Source organism: Kogia breviceps, chromosome 16, assembly GCF_026419965.1.
Source record: "Kogia breviceps isolate mKogBre1 chromosome 16, mKogBre1 haplotype 1, whole genome shotgun sequence".
In the NCBI taxonomy this organism is placed as follows: domain Eukaryota; kingdom Metazoa; phylum Chordata; class Mammalia; order Artiodactyla; family Physeteridae; genus Kogia; species Kogia breviceps.
The window spans coordinates 36,874,991-36,894,630 of record NC_081325.1 but is presented as its reverse complement, the minus strand read 5'-3'; positions in this window follow the sequence as shown (position 1 = coordinate 36,894,630).

Here is a 19,640-nt window from a genome sequence, read left to right as displayed (position 1 = left end):
CTGCTTCCATGCTCTTTGAGAATTCTGCCAGAATTCCTTTCCTGGGCACCATCCAGATATCTAATTCGTAGCTTGCGGGTACTGCTTTCCTCCGAAGCTCTGCATTCGCAGCCAGCTTCAAGGTGTTCCTTTTGTGGATAGACTCTCATGGAGATGCTGCTGAAGTCGACCTCTGCTTCTATGCTGTTTGAGAAGGCTGTCGGAATTCCTTTCCTGGGCCCCATCCAGATTTCACATTCGTCGCATGCGGGTACTAGTTTGCTCCTAAGCTGTGCATTCGAAGGGAGCTACAAGGTGTTCCTTTTGTGGATAGACTGTCGTGGAGATGCTGCTGGAGACTGGCTCTGCTTCTATGCTCTTTGAGAATTCTGCCAGAATTCCTTCCCTGGGCACCATCCAGATATCACATTGGTAGCATGCAGGTACTGCTTTGCCTCTAAGCTCTGCATTTGCAGCCAGCTTCAAGGGGTTCCTTTTGTGGATAGACTCTCGTGGAGATGCTGCTGGAGACTGGCTCTGCTTCTATGCTCTTTGAGAATTCTGCCAGAATTCCTTCCCTGGGCACCATCCAGATATCACATTGGTAGCATGCAGGTACTGCTTTGCCTCTAAGATCTGCATTTGCAGCCAGCTTCAAGGGGTTCCTTTTGTGGATAGACTCTCATGGAGATGCTGCTGAAGTCGACCTCTGCTTCTATGCTGTTTGAGAAGGCTGTCAGAATTCCTTTCCTGGGCACCATTCAGATTTCACATTCGTAGCATGCTGGTACTACTTGGCTCCTAAGCTGTGCATTAGCAGGCAGCTACAAGGTGTTCCTTTTGTGGTTAGACTCTCATGGAGGTGCTGCAGAAGACGGGCTGTGCTTCTCTGCTCTTTCAGAATTCTGCCAGAATTCCAATCCTGGGGACCATCCAGATATCACATTCGTAGCATGCGGGTACTGCTTTTCTCATAATCTCTGCATTTGCAGCCAGCTTCAATGTGTTCCGTTTGTGGATAGATTCTCGTGGAGATGCTGCTGAAGTCAGCCTCTGCTTCTATGCTCTTTGAGAAGGCTGTCAGAATTCCTTTCCTGTGCACCATCCAGATATCACATTCGTAGAATGCGGGTACTAGTTTGCTCCTAAGCTGTGCATTCACAGGCAGCCACAAGGTGTTCCTTTTGTGGATAGACTCTCGTGGAGATGCTGATGGAGACGGGCTCTGCTTCTATGCTCTTTTAGAAGGCTGTCAGAATTCCTTTCCTGTGCACCATCCAGATATCACATTCCTAGCATGCAGGTACTGCTTTCCTCCTAAGCTGTGCATTCGCAGGCAGCTACAAGGTGTTCCTTTCCTGGATAGACTCTCGTGGAGATTTTGCTAGAGACGGGCAATGCTTCTATGCTCTTTGAGAATTCCGCCAGAATTCCTTTCCTGGGCACCGTCCAGATATCTCATTCGTAGCATGCAGTTACTGCTTTCCGCCTAAGCTCTGCATTCGCAGCCAGCTTCAAGGTGTTCCTTTTGTGGATAGACTCTCGTGGAGGTGCTGCTGGAGACGGCCTGTGCTTCTATGGTCTTTCAGAATTCTGCCAGAATTCCTTTCCTGGGCACCATTCAGATATCACATTCGTAGCATGCGGGGACTGCTTTCCTCCTAAGGTCAGCATTTGCAGCCAGGTTCAAAGTGTTCCTTTTGTGAATAGACTCTAATGGAGATGCTGCTGAAGTCGACCTCTGCTTCTATGCTGTTTGAGAAGGCTGTCAGAATTCCTTTCCTGGGCACCATCCAGATTTCACATTCGTCGCATGCGGGTACTAGTTTGCTCCTAAGCTGTGCATTCACAGGCAGCTACAAGGTGTTCCTTTTGTGGATAGACTCTCGTGGAGATGCTGATGGAGACGGGCTCTGCTTCTATGCTCTTTTAGAAGGCTGTCAGAATTCCTTTCCTGTGCACCATCCAGATATCACATTCGTAGCATGCAGGTACTGCTTTCCTCCTAAGCTGTGCATTCGCAGGCAGCTACAAGGTGTTCCTTTCCTGGATAGACTCTCGTGGAGATTTTGCTAGAGACGGGCAATGCTTCTATGCTCTTTGAGAATTCCGCCAGAATTCCTTTCCTGGGCACCGTCCAGATATCTCATTCGTAGCATGCAGTTACTGCTTTCCGTCTAAGCTCTGCATTCGCAGCCAGCTTCAAGGTGTTATAGACTCTCGTGGAGGTGCTGCTGGAGACGGCCTGTGCTTCTATGGTCTTTCAGAATTCTGCCAGAATTCCTTTCCTGGGCACCATTCAGATATCACATTCGTAGCATGCGGGGACTGCTTTCCTCCTAAGGTCAGCATTTGCAGCCAGGTTCAAAGTGTTCCTTTTGTGGATAGACTCTAATGGAGATGCTGCTGAAGTCGACCTCTGCTTCTATGCTGTTTGAGAAGGCTGTCAGAATTCCTTTCCTGGGCACCATCCAGATTTCACATTCGTCGCATGCGGGTACTAGTTTGCTCCTAAGCTGTGCATTCGCAGGCAGCTACAAGGTGTTCCTTTTGTGGATAGACTGTCGTGGAGATGCTGCTGGAGACTGGCTCTGCTTCTATGCTCTTTGAGAATTCTGCCAGAATTCCTTCCCTGGGCACCATCCAGATATCACATTGGTAGCATGCAGGTACTGCTTTGCCTCTAAGATCTGCATTTGCAGCCAGCTTCAAGGGGTTCCTTTTGTGGATAGACTCTCGTGGAGATGCTGCTGGAGACGGCCTGTGCTTCTATTCTCTTTCAGAATTCTGCCTGGATTCAATTCGTGGGCACCATCCAAATATCACATTCGTAGCAGGCGGGTACTGCTTTCCTACTAAGCTCTGCATTCGCAGGCAGCTACAAGGTGTTCCATTTGTGGATAGATTCTCGTGGAGATGCTGCTGGAGACGGGCTCCGCTTTTATGCTCTTTTAGAATTTTGCCAGAATTCCTTTCCTCTGCACCATCCAGATATCACATTCGTCGCATGCGGGTACTGCTTTCCTCCGAAGCTCTGCATTCGCAGCCAGCTTCAAGGTGTTCCTTTTGTGGATAGACTCTCATGGAGATGCTGCTGAAGTCGACCTCTGCTTCTATGCTGTTTGAGAAGGCTGTCAGAATTCCTTTCCTGGGCACCATTCAGATTTCACATTCGTAGCATGCTGGTACTACTTGGCTCCTAAGCTGTGCATTAGCAGGCAGCTACAAGGTGTTCCTTTTGTGGATAGACTCTCATGGAGGTGCTGCAGAAGACGGCCTGTGCTTCTCTGCTCTTTCAGAATTCTGCCAGAATTCCAATCCTGGGGACCATCCAGATATCACATTCGTAGCATGCGGGTACTGCTTTTCTCATAAGCTCTGCATTGGCAGCCAGCTTCAATGTGTTCCGTTTGTGGATAGATTCTCGTGGAGATGCTGCTGAAGTCAGCCTCTGCTTCTATGCTCTTTGAGAAGGCTGTCAGAATTCCTTTCCTGTGCACCATCCAGACATCACATTCGTAGAATGCGGGTACTCCTTTGCTCCTAAGCTGTGAATTCACAGGCAGCTACAAGGTGTTCCTTTCCTGGATAGACTCTCGTGGAGATGCTGCTGGAGACGGGCTCTGCTTCCATGCTCTTTGAGAATTCTGCCAGAATTCCTTTCCTGGGCACCATCCAGATATCTAATTCGTAGCTTGCGGGTACTGCTTTCCTCCGAAGCTCTGCATTCGCAGCCAGCTTCAAGGTGTTCCTTTTGTGGATAGACTCTCATGGAGATGCTGCTGAAGTCGACCTCTGCTTCTATGCTGTTTGAGAAGGCTGTCGGAATTCCTTTCCTGGGCCCCATCCAGATTTCACATTCGTCGCATGCGGGTACTAGTTTGCTCCTAAGCTGTGCATTCGAAGGGAGCTACAAGGTGTTCCTTTTGTGGATAGACTGTCGTGGAGATGCTGCTGGAGACTGGCTCTGCTTCTATGCTCTTTGAGAATTCTGCCAGAATTCCTTCCCTGGGCACCATCCAGATATCACATTGGTAGCATGCAGGTACTGCTTTGCCTCTAAGCTCTGCATTTGCAGCCAGCTTCAAGGGGTTCCTTTTGTGGATAGACTCTCGTGGAGATGCTGCTGGAGACTGGCTCTGCTTCTATGCTCTTTGAGAATTCTGCCAGAATTCCTTCCCTGGGCACCATCCAGATATCACATTGGTAGCATGCAGGTACTGCTTTGCCTCTAAGATCTGCATTTGCAGCCAGCTTCAAGGGGTTCCTTTTGTGGATAGACTCTCATGGAGATGCTGCTGAAGTCGACCTCTGCTTCTATGCTGTTTGAGAAGGCTGTCAGAATTCCTTTCCTGGGCACCATCCTGATTTCACATTCGTCGCATGCGGGTACTAGTTTGCTCCTAAGCTGTGCATTCGCAGGCAGCTACAAGGTGTTCCTTTTGTGGATAGACTGTCGTGGAGATGCTGCTGGAGACTGGCTCTGCTTCTATGCTCTTTGAGAATTCTGCCAGAATTCCTTCCCTGGGCACCATCCAGATATCACATTGGTAGCATGCAGGTACTGCTTTGCCTCTAAGATCTGCATTTGCAGCCAGCTTCAAGGGGTTCCTTTTGTGGATAGACTCTCGTGGAGATGCTGCTGGAGACGGCCTGTGCTTCTATTCTCTTTCAGAATTCTGCCTGGATTCAATTCGTGGGCACCATCCAAATATCACATTCGTAGCAGGCGGGTACTGCTTTCCTACTAAGCTCTGCATTCGCAGGCAGCTACAAGGTGTTCCATTTGTGGATAGATTCTCGTGGAGATGCTGCTGGAGACGGGCTCCGCTTTTATGCTCTTTTAGAATTTTGCCAGAATTCCTTTCCTCTGCACCATCCAGATATCACATTCGTAGCATGCGGGTACTGCTTTCCTCCGAAGCTCTGCATTCGCAGCCAGCTTCAAGGTGTTCCTTTTGTGGATAGACTCTCATGGAGATGCTGCTGAAGTCGACCTCTGCTTCTATGCTGTTTGAGAAGGCTGTCAGAATTCCTTTCCTGGGCACCATTCAGATTTCACATTCGTAGCATGCTGGTACTACTTGGCTCCTAAGCTGTGCATTAGCAGGCAGCTACAAGGTGTTCCTTTTGTGGATAGACTCTCATGGAGGTGCTGCAGAAGACGGCCTGTGCTTCTCTGCTCTTTCAGAATTCTGCCAGAATTCCAATCCTGGGGACCATCCAGATATCACATTCGTAGCATGCGGGTACTGCTTTTCTCATAAGCTCTGCATTGGCAGCCAGCTTCAATGTGTTCCGTTTGTGGATAGATTCTCGTGGAGATGCTGCTGAAGTCAGCCTCTGCTTCTATGCTCTTTGAGAAGGCTGTCAGAATTCCTTTCCTGTGCACCATCCAGACATCACATTCGTAGAATGCGGGTACTCCTTTGCTCCTAAGCTGTGAATTCACAGGCAGCTACAAGGTGTTCCTTTCCTGGATAGACTCTCGTGGAGATGCTGCTGGAGACGGGCTCTGCTTCCATGCTCTTTGAGAATTCTGCCAGAATTCCTTTCCTGGGCACCATCCAGATATCTAATTCGTAGCTTGCGGGTACTGCTTTCCTCCGAAGCTCTGCATTCGCAGCCAGCTTCAAGGTGTTCCTTTTGTGGATAGACTCTCATGGAGATGCTGCTGAAGTCGACCTCTGCTTCTATGCTGTTTGAGAAGGCTGTCGGAATTCCTTTCCTGGGCCCCATCCAGATTTCACATTCGTCGCATGCGGGTACTAGTTTGCTCCTAAGCTGTGCATTCGAAGGGAGCTACAAGGTGTTCCTTTTGTGGATAGACTGTCGTGGAGATGCTGCTGGAGACTGGCTCTGCTTCTATGCTCTTTGAGAATTCTGCCAGAATTCCTTCCCTGGGCACCATCCAGATATCACATTGGTAGCATGCAGGTACTGCTTTGCCTCTAAGCTCTGCATTTGCAGCCAGCTTCAAGGGGTTCCTTTTGTGGATAGACTCTCGTGGAGATGCTGCTGGAGACTGGCTCTGCTTCTATGCTCTTTGAGAATTCTGCCAGAATTCCTTCCCTGGGCACCATCCAGATATCACATTGGTAGCATGCAGGTACTGCTTTGCCTCTAAGATCTGCATTTGCAGCCAGCTTCAAGGGGTTCCTTTTGTGGATAGACTCTCATGGAGATGCTGCTGAAGTCGACCTCTGCTTCTATGCTGTTTGAGAAGGCTGTCAGAATTCCTTTCCTGGGCACCATTCAGATTTCACATTCGTAGCATGCTGGTACTACTTGGCTCCTAAGCTGTGCATTAGCAGGCAGCTACAAGGTGTTCCTTTTGTGGTTAGACTCTCATGGAGGTGCTGCAGAAGACGGGCTGTGCTTCTCTGCTCTTTCAGAATTCTGCCAGAATTCCAATCCTGGGGACCATCCAGATATCACATTCGTAGCATGCGGGTACTGCTTTTCTCATAATCTCTGCATTTGCAGCCAGCTTCAATGTGTTCCGTTTGTGGATAGATTCTCGTGGAGATGCTGCTGAAGTCAGCCTCTGCTTCTATGCTCTTTGAGAAGGCTGTCAGAATTCCTTTCCTGTGCACCATCCAGATATCACATTCGTAGAATGCGGGTACTAGTTTGCTCCTAAGCTGTGCATTCACAGGCAGCCACAAGGTGTTCCTTTTGTGGATAGACTCTCGTGGAGATGCTGATGGAGACGGGCTCTGCTTCTATGCTCTTTTAGAAGGCTGTCAGAATTCCTTTCCTGTGCACCATCCAGATATCACATTCCTAGCATGCAGGTACTGCTTTCCTCCTAAGCTGTGCATTCGCAGGCAGCTACAAGGTGTTCCTTTCCTGGATAGACTCTCGTGGAGATTTTGCTAGAGACGGGCAATGCTTCTATGCTCTTTGAGAATTCCGCCAGAATTCCTTTCCTGGGCACCGTCCAGATATCTCATTCGTAGCATGCAGTTACTGCTTTCCGCCTAAGCTCTGCATTCGCAGCCAGCTTCAAGGTGTTCCTTTTGTGGATAGACTCTCGTGGAGGTGCTGCTGGAGACGGCCTGTGCTTCTATGGTCTTTCAGAATTCTGCCAGAATTCCTTTCCTGGGCACCATTCAGATATCACATTCGTAGCATGCGGGGACTGCTTTCCTCCTAAGGTCAGCATTTGCAGCCAGGTTCAAAGTGTTCCTTTTGTGAATAGACTCTAATGGAGATGCTGCTGAAGTCGACCTCTGCTTCTATGCTGTTTGAGAAGGCTGTCAGAATTCCTTTCCTGGGCACCATCCAGATTTCACATTCGTCGCATGCGGGTACTAGTTTGCTCCTAAGCTGTGCATTCGCAGGCAGCTACAAGGTGTTCCTTTTGTGGATAGACTGTCGTGGAGATGCTGCTGGAGACTGGCTCTGCTTCTATGCTCTTTGAGAATTCTGCCAGAATTCCTTCCCTGGGCACCATCCAGATATCACATTGGTAGCATGCAGGTACTGCTTTGCCTCTAAGATCTGCATTTGCAGCCAGCTTCAAGGGGTTCCTTTTGTGGATAGACTCTCGTGGAGATGCTGCTGGAGACGGCCTGTGCTTCTATTCTCTTTCAGAATTCTGCCTGGATTCAATTCGTGGGCACCATCCAAATATCACATTCGTAGCAGGCGGGTACTGCTTTCCTACTAAGCTCTGCATTCGCAGGCAGCTACAAGGTGTTCCATTTGTGGATAGATTCTCGTGGAGATGCTGCTGGAGACGTGCTCCGCTTTTATTCTCTTTTAGAATTTTGCCAGAATTCCTTTCCTCTGCACCATCCAGATATCACATTCGTAGCATGCGGGTACTGCTTTCAACCTAACCTCTGCATTCGCAGCCAGCTTCAAGGTGTTCCTTTTGTGGATAGACTCTCATGGAGATGCTGCTGAAGTCGACCTCTGCTTCTATGCTGTTTGAGAAGGCTGTCAGAATTCCTTTCCTGGGCACCATTCAGATTTCACATTCGTAGCATGCTGGTACTACTTGGCTCCTAAGCTGTGCATTAGCAGGCAGCTACAAGGTGTTCCTTTTGTGGATAGACTCTCATGGAGGTGCTGCAGAAGACGGCCTGTGCTTCTCTGCTCTTTCAGAATTCTGCCAGAATTCCAATCCTGGGGACCATCCAGATATCACATTCGTAGCATGCGGGTACTGCTTTTCTCATAAGCTCTGCATTGGCAGCCAGCTTCAATGTGTTCCGTTTGTGGATAGATTCTCGTGGAGATGCTGCTGAAGTCAGCCTCTGCTTCTATGCTCTTTGAGAAGGCTGTCAGAATTCCTTTCCTGTGCACCATCCAGACATCACATTCGTAGAATGCGGGTACTCCTTTGCTCCTAAGCTGTGAATTCACAGGCAGCTACAAGGTGTTCCTTTCCTGGATAGACTCTCGTGGAGATGCTGCTGGAGACGGGCTCTGCTTCCATGCTCTTTGAGAATTCTGCCAGAATTCCTTTCCTGGGCACCATCCAGATATCTAATTCGTAGCTTGCGGGTACTGCTTTCCTCCGAAGCTCTGCATTCGCAGCCAGCTTCAAGGTGTTCCTTTTGTGGATAGACTCTCATGGAGATGCTGCTGAAGTCGACCTCTGCTTCTATGCTGTTTGAGAAGGCTGTCGGAATTCCTTTCCTGGGCCCCATCCAGATTTCACATTCGTCGCATGCGGGTACTAGTTTGCTCCTAAGCTGTGCATTCGAAGGGAGCTACAAGGTGTTCCTTTTGTGGATAGACTGTCGTGGAGATGCTGCTGGAGACTGGCTCTGCTTCTATGCTCTTTGAGAATTCTGCCAGAATTCCTTCCCTGGGCACCATCCAGATATCACATTGGTAGCATGCAGGTACTGCTTTGCCTCTAAGCTCTGCATTTGCAGCCAGCTTCAAGGGGTTCCTTTTGTGGATAGACTCTCGTGGAGATGCTGCTGGAGACTGGCTCTGCTTCTATGCTCTTTGAGAATTCTGCCAGAATTCCTTCCCTGGGCACCATCCAGATATCACATTGGTAGCATGCAGGTACTGCTTTGCCTCTAAGATCTGCATTTGCAGCCAGCTTCAAGGGGTTCCTTTTGTGGATAGACTCTCATGGAGATGCTGCTGAAGTCGACCTCTGCTTCTATGCTGTTTGAGAAGGCTGTCAGAATTCCTTTCCTGGGCACCATCCTGATTTCACATTCGTCGCATGCGGGTACTAGTTTGCTCCTAAGCTGTGCATTAGCAGGCAGCTACAAGGTGTTCCTTTTGTGGTTAGACTCTCATGGAGGTGCTGCAGAAGACGGGCTGTGCTTCTCTGCTCTTTCAGAATTCTGCCAGAATTCCAATCCTGGGGACCATCCAGATATCACATTCGTAGCATGCGGGTACTGCTTTTCTCATAATCTCTGCATTTGCAGCCAGCTTCAATGTGTTCCGTTTGTGGATAGATTCTCGTGGAGATGCTGCTGAAGTCAGCCTCTGCTTCTATGCTCTTTGAGAAGGCTGTCAGAATTCCTTTCCTGTGCACCATCCAGATATCACATTCGTAGAATGCGGGTACTAGTTTGCTCCTAAGCTGTGCATTCACAGGCAGCCACAAGGTGTTCCTTTTGTGGATAGACTCTCGTGGAGATGCTGATGGAGACGGGCTCTGCTTCTATGCTCTTTTAGAAGGCTGTCAGAATTCCTTTCCTGTGCACCATCCAGATATCACATTCGTAGCATGCAGGTACTGCTTTCCTCCTAAGCTGTGCATTCGCAGGCAGCTACAAGGTGTTCCTTTCCTGGATAGACTCTCGTGGAGATTTTGCTAGAGACGGGCAATGCTTCTATGCTCTTTGAGAATTCCGCCAGAATTCCTTTCCTGGGCACCGTCCAGATATCTCATTCGTAGCATGCAGTTACTGCTTTCCGCCTAAGCTCTGCATTCGCAGCCAGCTTCAAGGTGTTCCTTTTGTGGATAGACTCTCGTGGAGGTGCTGCTGGAGACGGCCTGTGCTTCTATGGTCTTTCAGAATTCTGCCAGAATTCCTTTCCTGGGCACCATTCAGATATCACATTCGTAGCATGCGGGGACTGCTTTCCTCCTAAGGTCAGCATTTGCAGCCAGGTTCAAAGTGTTCCTTTTGTGAATAGACTCTAATGGAGATGCTGCTGAAGTCGACCTCTGCTTCTATGCTGTTTGAGAAGGCTGTCAGAATTCCTTTCCTGGGCACCATCCAGATTTCACATTCGTCGCATGCGGGTACTAGTTTGCTCCTAAGCTGTGCATTCGCAGGCAGCTACAAGGTGTTCCTTTTGTGGATAGACTGTCGTGGAGATGCTGCTGGAGACTGGCTCTGCTTCTATGCTCTTTGAGAATTCTGCCAGAATTCCTTCCCTGGGCACCATCCAGATATCACATTGGTAGCATGCAGGTACTGCTTTGCCTCTAAGATCTGCATTTGCAGCCAGCTTCAAGGGGTTCCTTTTGTGGATAGACTCTCGTGGAGATGCTGCTGGAGACGGCCTGTGCTTCTATTCTCTTTCAGAATTCTGCCTGGATTCAATTCGTGGGCACCATCCAAATATCACATTCGTAGCAGGCGGGTACTGCTTTCCTACTAAGCTCTGCATTCGCAGGCAGCTACAAGGTGTTCCATTTGTGGATAGATTCTCGTGGAGATGCTGCTGGAGACGTGCTCCGCTTTTATGCTCTTTTAGAATTTTGCCAGAATTCCTTTCCTCTGCACCATCCAGATATCACATTCGTAGCATGCGGGTACTGCTTTCAACCTAACCTCTGCATTCGCAGCCAGCTTCAAGGTGTTCCTTTTGTGGATAGACTCATGGAGATGCTGCTGAAGTCGACCTCTGCTTCTATGCTGTTTGAGAAGGCTGTCAGAATTCCTTTCCTGGGCACCATTCAGATTTCACATTCGTAGCATGCTGGTACTACTTGGCTCCTAAGCTGTGCATTAGCAGGCAGCTACAAGGTGTTCCTTTTGTGGATAGACTCTCATGGAGGTGCTGCAGAAGACGGCCTGTGCTTCTCTGCTCTTTCAGAATTCTGCCAGAATTCCAATCCTGGGGACCATCCAGATATCACATTCGTAGCATGCGGGTACTGCTTTTCTCATAAGCTCTGCATTGGCAGCCAGCTTCAATGTGTTCCGTTTGTGGATAGATTCTCGTGGAGATGCTGCTGAAGTCAGCCTCTGCTTCTATGCTCTTTGAGAAGGCTGTCAGAATTCCTTTCCTGTGCACCATCCAGACATCACATTCGTAGAATGCGGGTACTCCTTTGCTCCTAAGCTGTGAATTCACAGGCAGCTACAAGGTGTTCCTTTCCTGGATAGACTCTCGTGGAGATGCTGCTGGAGACGGGCTCTGCTTCCATGCTCTTTGAGCATTCTGCCAGAATTCCTTTCCTGGGCACCATCCAGATATCTAATTCGTAGCTTGCGGGTACTGCTTTCCTCCGAAGCTCTGCATTCGCAGCCAGCTTCAAGGTGTTCCTTTTGTGGATAGACTCTCATGGAGATGCTGCTGAAGTCGACCTCTGCTTCTATGCTGTTTGAGAAGGCTGTCGGAATTCCTTTCCTGGGCCCCATCCAGATTTCACATTCGTCGCATGCGGGTACTAGTTTGCTCCTAAGCTGTGCATTCGAAGGGAGCTACAAGGTGTTCTTTTTGTGGATAGACTGTCGTGGAGATGCTGCTGGAGACTGGCTCTGCTTCTATGCTCTTTGAGAATTCTGCCAGAATTCCTTCCCTGGGCACCATCCAGATATCACATTGGTAGCATGCAGGTACTGCTTTGCCTCTAAGATCTGCATTTGCAGCCAGCTTCAAGGGGTTCCTTTTGTGGATAGACTCTCATGGAGATGATGCTGAAGTCGACCTCTGCTTCTATGCTGTTTGAGAAGGCTGTCAGAATTCCTTTCCTGGGCACCATCCAGATTTCACATTCGTCGCATGCGGGTACTAGTTTCCTCCTAAGCTGTGCATTCGCAGGCAGCTACAAGGTGTTCCTTTTGTGGATAGACTGTCGTGGAGATGCTGCTGGAGACTGGCTCTGCTTCTATGCTCTTTGAGAATTCTGCCAGAATTCCTTCCCTGGGCACCATCCAGATATCACATTGGTAGCATGCAGGTACTGCTTTGCCTCTAAGATCTGCATTTGCAGCCAGCTTCAAGGGGTTCCTTTTGTGGATAGACTCTCGTGGAGATGCTGCTGGAGACGGCCTGTGCTTCTATTCTCTTTCAGAATTCTGCCTGGATTCAATTCGTGGGCACCATCCAAATATCACATTCGTAGCAGGCGGGTACTGCTTTCCTACTAAGCTCTGCATTCGCAGGCAGCTACAAGGTGTTCCATTTGTGGATAGATTCTCGTGGAGATGCTGCTGGAGACGGGCTCCGCTTTTATGCTCTTTTAGAATTTTGCCAGAATTCCTTTCCTCTGCACCATCCAGATATCACATTCGTAGCATGCGGGTACTGCTTTCCTCCGAAGCTCTGCATTCGCAGCCAGCTTCAAGGTGTTCCTTTTGTGGATAGACTCTCATGGAGATGCTGCTGAAGTCGACCTCTGCTTCTATGCTGTTTGAGAAGGCTGTCAGAATTCCTTTCCTGGGCACCATTCAGATTTCACATTCGTAGCATGCTGGTACTACTTGGCTCCTAAGCTGTGCATTAGCAGGCAGCTACAAGGTGTTCCTTTTGTGGATAGACTCTCATGGAGGTGCTGCAGAAGACGGCCTGTGCTTCTCTGCTCTTTCAGAATTCTGCCAGAATTCCAATCCTGGGGACCATCCAGATATCACATTCGTAGCATGCGGGTACTGCTTTTCTCATAAGCTCTGCATTGGCAGCCAGCTTCAATGTGTTCCGTTTGTGGATAGATTCTCGTGGAGATGCTGCTGAAGTCAGCCTCTGCTTCTATGCTCTTTGAGAAGGCTGTCAGAATTCCTTTCCTGTGCACCATCCAGACATCACATTCGTAGAATGCGGGTACTAGTTTGCTCCTAAGCTGTGCATTCACAGGCAGCTACAAGGTGTTCCTTTTGTGGATAGACTCTCATGGAGATGCTGCTGAAGTCGACCTCTGCTTCTATGCTCTTTTAGAAGGCTGTCAGAATTCCTTTCCTGTGCACCATCCAGATATCACATTCGTAGCATGCAGGTACTGCTTTCCTCCTAAGCTGTGCATTCGCAGGCAGCTACAAGGTGTTCCTTTCCTGGATAGACTCTCGTGGAGATTTTGCTAGAGACGGGCAATGCTTCTATGCTCTTTGAGAATTCCGCCAGAATTCCTTTCCTGGGCACCGTCCAGATATCTCATTCGTAGCATGCAGTTACTGCTTTCCGCCTAAGCTCTGCATTCGCAGCCAGCTTCAAGGTGTTCCTTTTGTGGATAGACTCTCGTGGAGGTGCTGCTGGAGACGGCCTGTGCTTCTATGGTCTTTCAGAATTCTGCCAGAATTCCTTTCCTGGGCACCATTCAGATATCACATTCGTAGCATGCGGGGACTGCTTTCCTCCTAAGGTCAGCATTTGCAGCCAGGTTCAAAGTGTTCCTTTTGTGGATAGACTCTAATGGAGATGCTGCTGAAGTCGACATCTGCTTCTATGCTGTTTGAGAAGGCTATCAGAATTCCTTTCCTGGGCACCATCCAGATTTCACATTCGTCGCATGCGGGTACTAGTTTGCTCCTAAGCTGTGCATTCGCAGGCAGCTACAAGGTGTTCCTTTTGTGGATAGACTGTCGTGGAGATGCTGCTGGAGACTGGCTCCGCTTCTATGCTCTTTGAGAATTCTGCCAGAATTCCTTCCCTGGGCACCATCCAGATATCACATTGGTAGCATGCAGGTACTGCTTTGCCTCTAAGCTCTGCATTTGCAGCCAGCTTCAAGGGGTTCCTTTTGTGGATAGACTCTCGTGGAGATGCTGCTGGAGACGGCCTGTGCTTCTATTCTCTTTCAGAATTCTGCCTGGATTCAATTCGTGGGCACCATCCAAATATCACATTCGTAGCAGGCGGGTACTGCTTTCCTACTAAGCTCTGCATTCGCAGGCAGCTACAAGGTGTTCCATTTGTGGATAGATTCTCGTGGAGATGCTGCTGGAGACGGGCTCCGCTTTTATGCTCTTTTAGAATTTTGCCAGAATTCCTTTCCTCTGCACCATCCAGATATCACATTCGTAGCATGCGGGTACTGCTTTCCTCCGAAGCTCTGCATTCGCAGCCAGCTTCAAGGTGTTCCTTTTGTGGATAGACTCTCATGGAGATGCTGCTGAAGTCGACCTCTGCTTCTATGCTGTTTGAGAAGGCTGTCAGAATTCCTTTCCTGGGCACCATTCAGATTTCACATTCGTAGCATGCTGGTACTACTTGGCTCCTAAGCTGTGCATTAGCAGGCAGCTACAAGGTGTTCCTTTTGTGGATAGACTCTCATGGAGGTGCTGCAGAAGACGGCCTGTGCTTCTCTGCTCTTTCAGAATTCTGCCAGAATTCCAATCCTGGGGACCATCCAGATATCACATTCGTAGCATGCGGGTACTGCTTTTCTCATAAGCTCTGCATTGGCAGCCAGCTTCAATGTGTTCCGTTTGTGGATAGATTCTCGTGGAGATGCTGCTGAAGTCAGCCTCTGCTTCTATGCTCTTTGAGAAGGCTGTCAGAATTCCTTTCCTGTGCACCATCCAGACATCACATTCGTAGAATGCGGGTACTCCTTTGCTCCTAAGCTGTGAATTCACAGGCAGCTACAAGGTGTTCCTTTCCTGGATAGACTCTCGTGGAGATGCTGCTGGAGACGGGCTCTGCTTCCATGCTCTTTGAGAATTCTGCCAGAATTCCTTTCCTGGGCACCATCCAGATATCTAATTCGTAGCTTGCGGGTACTGCTTTCCTCCGAAGCTCTGCATTCGCAGCCAGCTTCAAGGTGTTCCTTTTGTGGATAGACTCTCATGGAGATGCTGCTGAAGTCGACCTCTGCTTCTATGCTGTTTGAGAAGGCTGTCGGAATTCCTTTCCTGGGCCCCATCCAGATTTCACATTCGTCGCATGCGGGTACTAGTTTGCTCCTAAGCTGTGCATTCGAAGGGAGCTACAAGGTGTTCTTTTTGTGGATAGACTGTCGTGGAGATGCTGCTGGAGACTGGCTCTGCTTCTATGCTCTTTGAGAATTCTGCCAGAATTCCTTCCCTGGGCACCATCCAGATATCACATTGGTAGCATGCAGGTACTGCTTTGCCTCTAAGATCTGCATTTGCAGCCAGCTTCAAGGGGTTCCTTTTGTGGATAGACTCTCATGGAGATGATGCTGAAGTCGACCTCTGCTTCTATGCTGTTTGAGAAGGCTGTCAGAATTCCTTTCCTGGGCACCATCCAGATTTCACATTCGTCGCATGCGGGTACTAGTTTCCTCCTAAGCTGTGCATTCGCAGGCAGCTACAAGGTGTTCCTTTTGTGGATAGACTGTCGTGGAGATGCTGCTGGAGACTGGCTCTGCTTCTATGCTCTTTGAGAATTCTGCCAGAATTCCTTCCCTGGGCACCATCCAGATATCACATTGGTAGCATGCAGGTACTGCTTTGCCTCTAAGATCTGCATTTGCAGCCAGCTTCAAGGGGTTCCTTTTGTGGATAGACTCTCGTGGAGATGCTGCTGGAGACGGCCTGTGCTTCTATTCTCTTTCAGAATTCTGCCTGGATTCAATTCGTGGGCACCATCCAAATATCACATTCGTAGCAGGCGGGTACTGCTTTCCTACTAAGCTCTGCATTCGCAGGCAGCTACAAGGTGTTCCATTTGTGGATAGATTCTCGTGGAGATGCTGCTGGAGACGGGCTCCGCTTTTATGCTCTTTTAGAATTTTGCCAGAATTCCTTTCCTCTGCACCATCCAGATATCACATTCGTAGCATGCGGGTACTGCTTTCCTCCGAAGCTCTGCATTCGCAGCCAGCTTCAAGGTGTTCCTTTTGTGGATAGACTCTCATGGAGATGCTGCTGAAGTCGACCTCTGCTTCTATGCTGTTTGAGAAGGCTGTCAGAATTCCTTTCCTGGGCACCATTCAGATTTCACATTCGTAGCATGCTGGTACTACTTGGCTCCTAAGCTGTGCATTAGCAGGCAGCTACAAGGTGTTCCTTTTGTGGATAGACTCTCATGGAGGTGCTGCAGAAGACGGCCTGTGCTTCTCTGCTCTTTCAGAATTCTGCCAGAATTCCAATCCTGGGGACCATCCAGATATCACATTCGTAGCATGCGGGTACTGCTTTTCTCATAAGCTCTGCATTGGCAGCCAGCTTCAATGTGTTCCGTTTGTGGATAGATTCTCGTGGAGATGCTGCTGAAGTCAGCCTCTGCTTCTATGCTCTTTGAGAAGGCTGTCAGAATTCCTTTCCTGTGCACCATCCAGACATCACATTCGTAGAATGCGGGTACTAGTTTGCTCCTAAGCTGTGCATTCACAGGCAGCTACAAGGTGTTCCTTTTGTGGATAGACTCTCGTGGAGATGCTGATGGAGACGGGCTCTGCTTCTATGCTCTTTTAGAAGGCTGTCAGAATTCCTTTCCTGTGCACCATCCAGATATCACATTCGTAGCATGCAGGTACTGCTTTCCTCCTAAGCTGTGCATTCGCAGGCAGCTACAAGGTGTTCCTTTCCTGGATAGACTCTCGTGGAGATTTTGCTAGAGACGGGCAATGCTTCTATGCTCTTTGAGAATTCCGCCAGAATTCCTTTCCTGGGCACCGTCCAGATATCTCATTCGTAGCATGCAGTTACTGCTTTCCGCCTAAGCTCTGCATTCGCAGCCAGCTTCAAGGTGTTCCTTTTGTGGATAGACTCTCGTGGAGGTGCTGCTGGAGACGGCCTGTGCTTCTATGGTCTTTCAGAATTCTGCCAGAATTCCTTTCCTGGGCACCATTCAGATATCACATTCGTAGCATGCGGGGACTGCTTTCCTCCTAAGGTCAGCATTTGCAGCCAGGTTCAAAGTGTTCCTTTTGTGGATAGACTCTAATGGAGATGCTGCTGAAGTCGACCTCTGCTTCTATGCTGTTTGAGAAGGCTATCAGAATTCCTTTCCTGGGCACCATCCAGATTTCACATTCGTCGCATGCGGGTACTAGTTTGCTCCTAAGCTGTGCATTCGCAGGCAGCTACAAGGTGTTCCTTTTGTGGATAGACTGTCGTGGAGATGCTGCTGGAGACTGGCTCCGCTTCTATGCTCTTTGAGAATTCTGCCAGAATTCCTTCCCTGGGCACCATCCAGATATCACATTGGTAGCATGCAGGTACTGCTTTGCCTCTAAGATCTGCATTTGCAGCCAGCTTCAAGGGGTTCCTTTTGTGGATAGACTCTCGTGGAGATGCTGCTGGAGACGGCCTGTGCTTCTATTCTCTTTCAGAATTCTGCCTGGATTCAATTCGTGGGCACCATCCAAATATCACATTCGTAGCAGGCGGGTACTGCTTTCCTACTAAGCTCTGCATTCGCAGGCAGCTACAAGGTGTTCCATTTGTGGATAGATTCTCGTGGAGATGCTGCTGGAGACGGGCTCCGCTTTTATGCTCTTTTAGAATTTTGCCAGAATTCCTTTCCTCTGCACCATCCAGATATCACATTCGTAGCATGCGGGTACTGCTTTCCTCCGAAGCTCTGCATTCGCAGCCAGCTTCAAGGTGTTCCTTTTGTGGATAGACTCTCATGGAGATGCTGCTGAAGTCGACCTCTGCTTCTATGCTGTTTGAGAAGGCTGTCAGAATTCCTTTCCTGGGCACCATTCAGATTTCACATTCGTAGCATGCTGGTACTACTTGGCTCCTAAGCTGTGCATTCACAGGCAGCTACAAGGTGTTCCTTTTGTGGATAGACTCTCATGGAGGTGCTGCAGAAGACGGCCTGTGCTTCTCTGCTCTTTCAGAATTCTGCCAGAATTCCAATCCTGGGGACCATCCAGATATCACATTCGTAGCATGCGGGTACTGCTTTTCTCATAAGCTCTGCATTGGCAGCCAGCTTCAATGTGTTCCGTTTGTGGATAGATTCTCGTGGAGATGCTGCTGAAGTCAGCCTCTGCTTCAATGCTCTTTGAGAAGGCTGTCAGAATTCCTTTCCTGTGCACCATCCAGATATCACATTCGTAGAATGCGGGTACTAGTTTGCTCCTAAGCTGTGCATTCACAGGCAGCTACAAGGTGTTCCTTTTGTGGATAGACTCTCGTGGAGATGCTGATGGAGACGGGCTCTGCTTCTATGCTCTTTTAGAAGGCTGTCAGAATTCCTTTCCTGTGCACCATCCAGATATCACATTCGTAGCATGCAGGTACTGCTTTCCTCCTAAGCTGTGCATTCGCAGGCAGCTACAAGGTGTTCCTTTCCTGGATAGACTCTCGTGGAGATTTTGCTAGAGACGGGCAATGTTTCTATGCTCTTTGAGAATTCCGCCAGAATTCCTTTCCTGGGCACCGTCCAGATATCTAATTCGTAGCATGCAGTTCCTGCTTTCCTCCTAAGCTCTGCATTCGCAGCCAGCTTCAAGGTGTTCCTTTTGTGGATAGACTCTCGTGGAGGTGCTGCTGGAGACGGCCTGTGCTTCTATGGTCTTTCAGAATTCTGCCAGAATTCCTTTCCTGAGCACCATTCAGATATCACATTCGTAGCATGCGGGGACTGCTTTCCTCCTAAGGTTAGCATTTGCAGCCAGGTTCAAAGTGTTCCTTTTGTGGATAGACTCTAATGGAGATGCTGCTGAAGTCGACCTCTGCTTCTATGCTGTTTGAGAAGGCTGTCAGAATTCCTTTCCTGGGCACCATCCAGATTTCACATTCGTCGCATGCGGGTACTAGTTTGCTCCTAAGCTGTGCATTCGCAGGCAGCTACAAGGTGTTCCTTTTGTGGATAGACTGTCGTGGAGATGCTGCTGGAGACTGGCTCTGCTTCTATGCTCTTTGAGAATTCTGCCAGAATTCCTTCCCTGGGCACCATCCAGATATCACATTGGTAGCATGCAGGTACTGCTTTGCCTCTAAGATCTGCATTTGCAGCCAGCTTCAAGGGGTTCCTTTTGTGGATAGACTCTCGTGGAGATGCTGCTGGAGACGGCCTGTGCTTCTATTCTCTTTCAGAATTCTGCCTGGATTCAATTCGTGGGCACCATCCAAATATCACATTCGTAGCAGGCGGGTACTGTTTTCCTACTAAGCTCTGCATTCGCAGGCAGCTACAAGGTGTTCCATTTGTGGATAGATTCTCGTGGAGATGCTGCTGGAGACGGGCTCCGCTTTTATGCTCTTTTAGAATTTTGCCAGAATTCCTTTCCTCTGCACAATCCAGATATCACATTCGTCGCATGCGGGTACTGCTTTCCTCCGAAGCTCTGCATTCGCAGCCAGCTTCAAGGTGTTCCTTTTGTGGATAGACTCTCATGGAGATGCTGCTGAAGTCGACCTCTGCTTCTATGCTGTTTGAGAAGGCTGTCAGAATTCCTTTCCTGGGCACCATTCAGATTTCACATTCGTAGCATGCTGGTACTACTTGGCTCCTAAGCTGTGCATTAGCAGGCAGCTACAAGGTGTTCCTTTTGTGGATAGACTCTCATGGAGGTGCTGCAGAAGACGGCCTGTGCTTCTCTGCTCTTTCAGAATTCTGCCAGAATTCCAATCCTG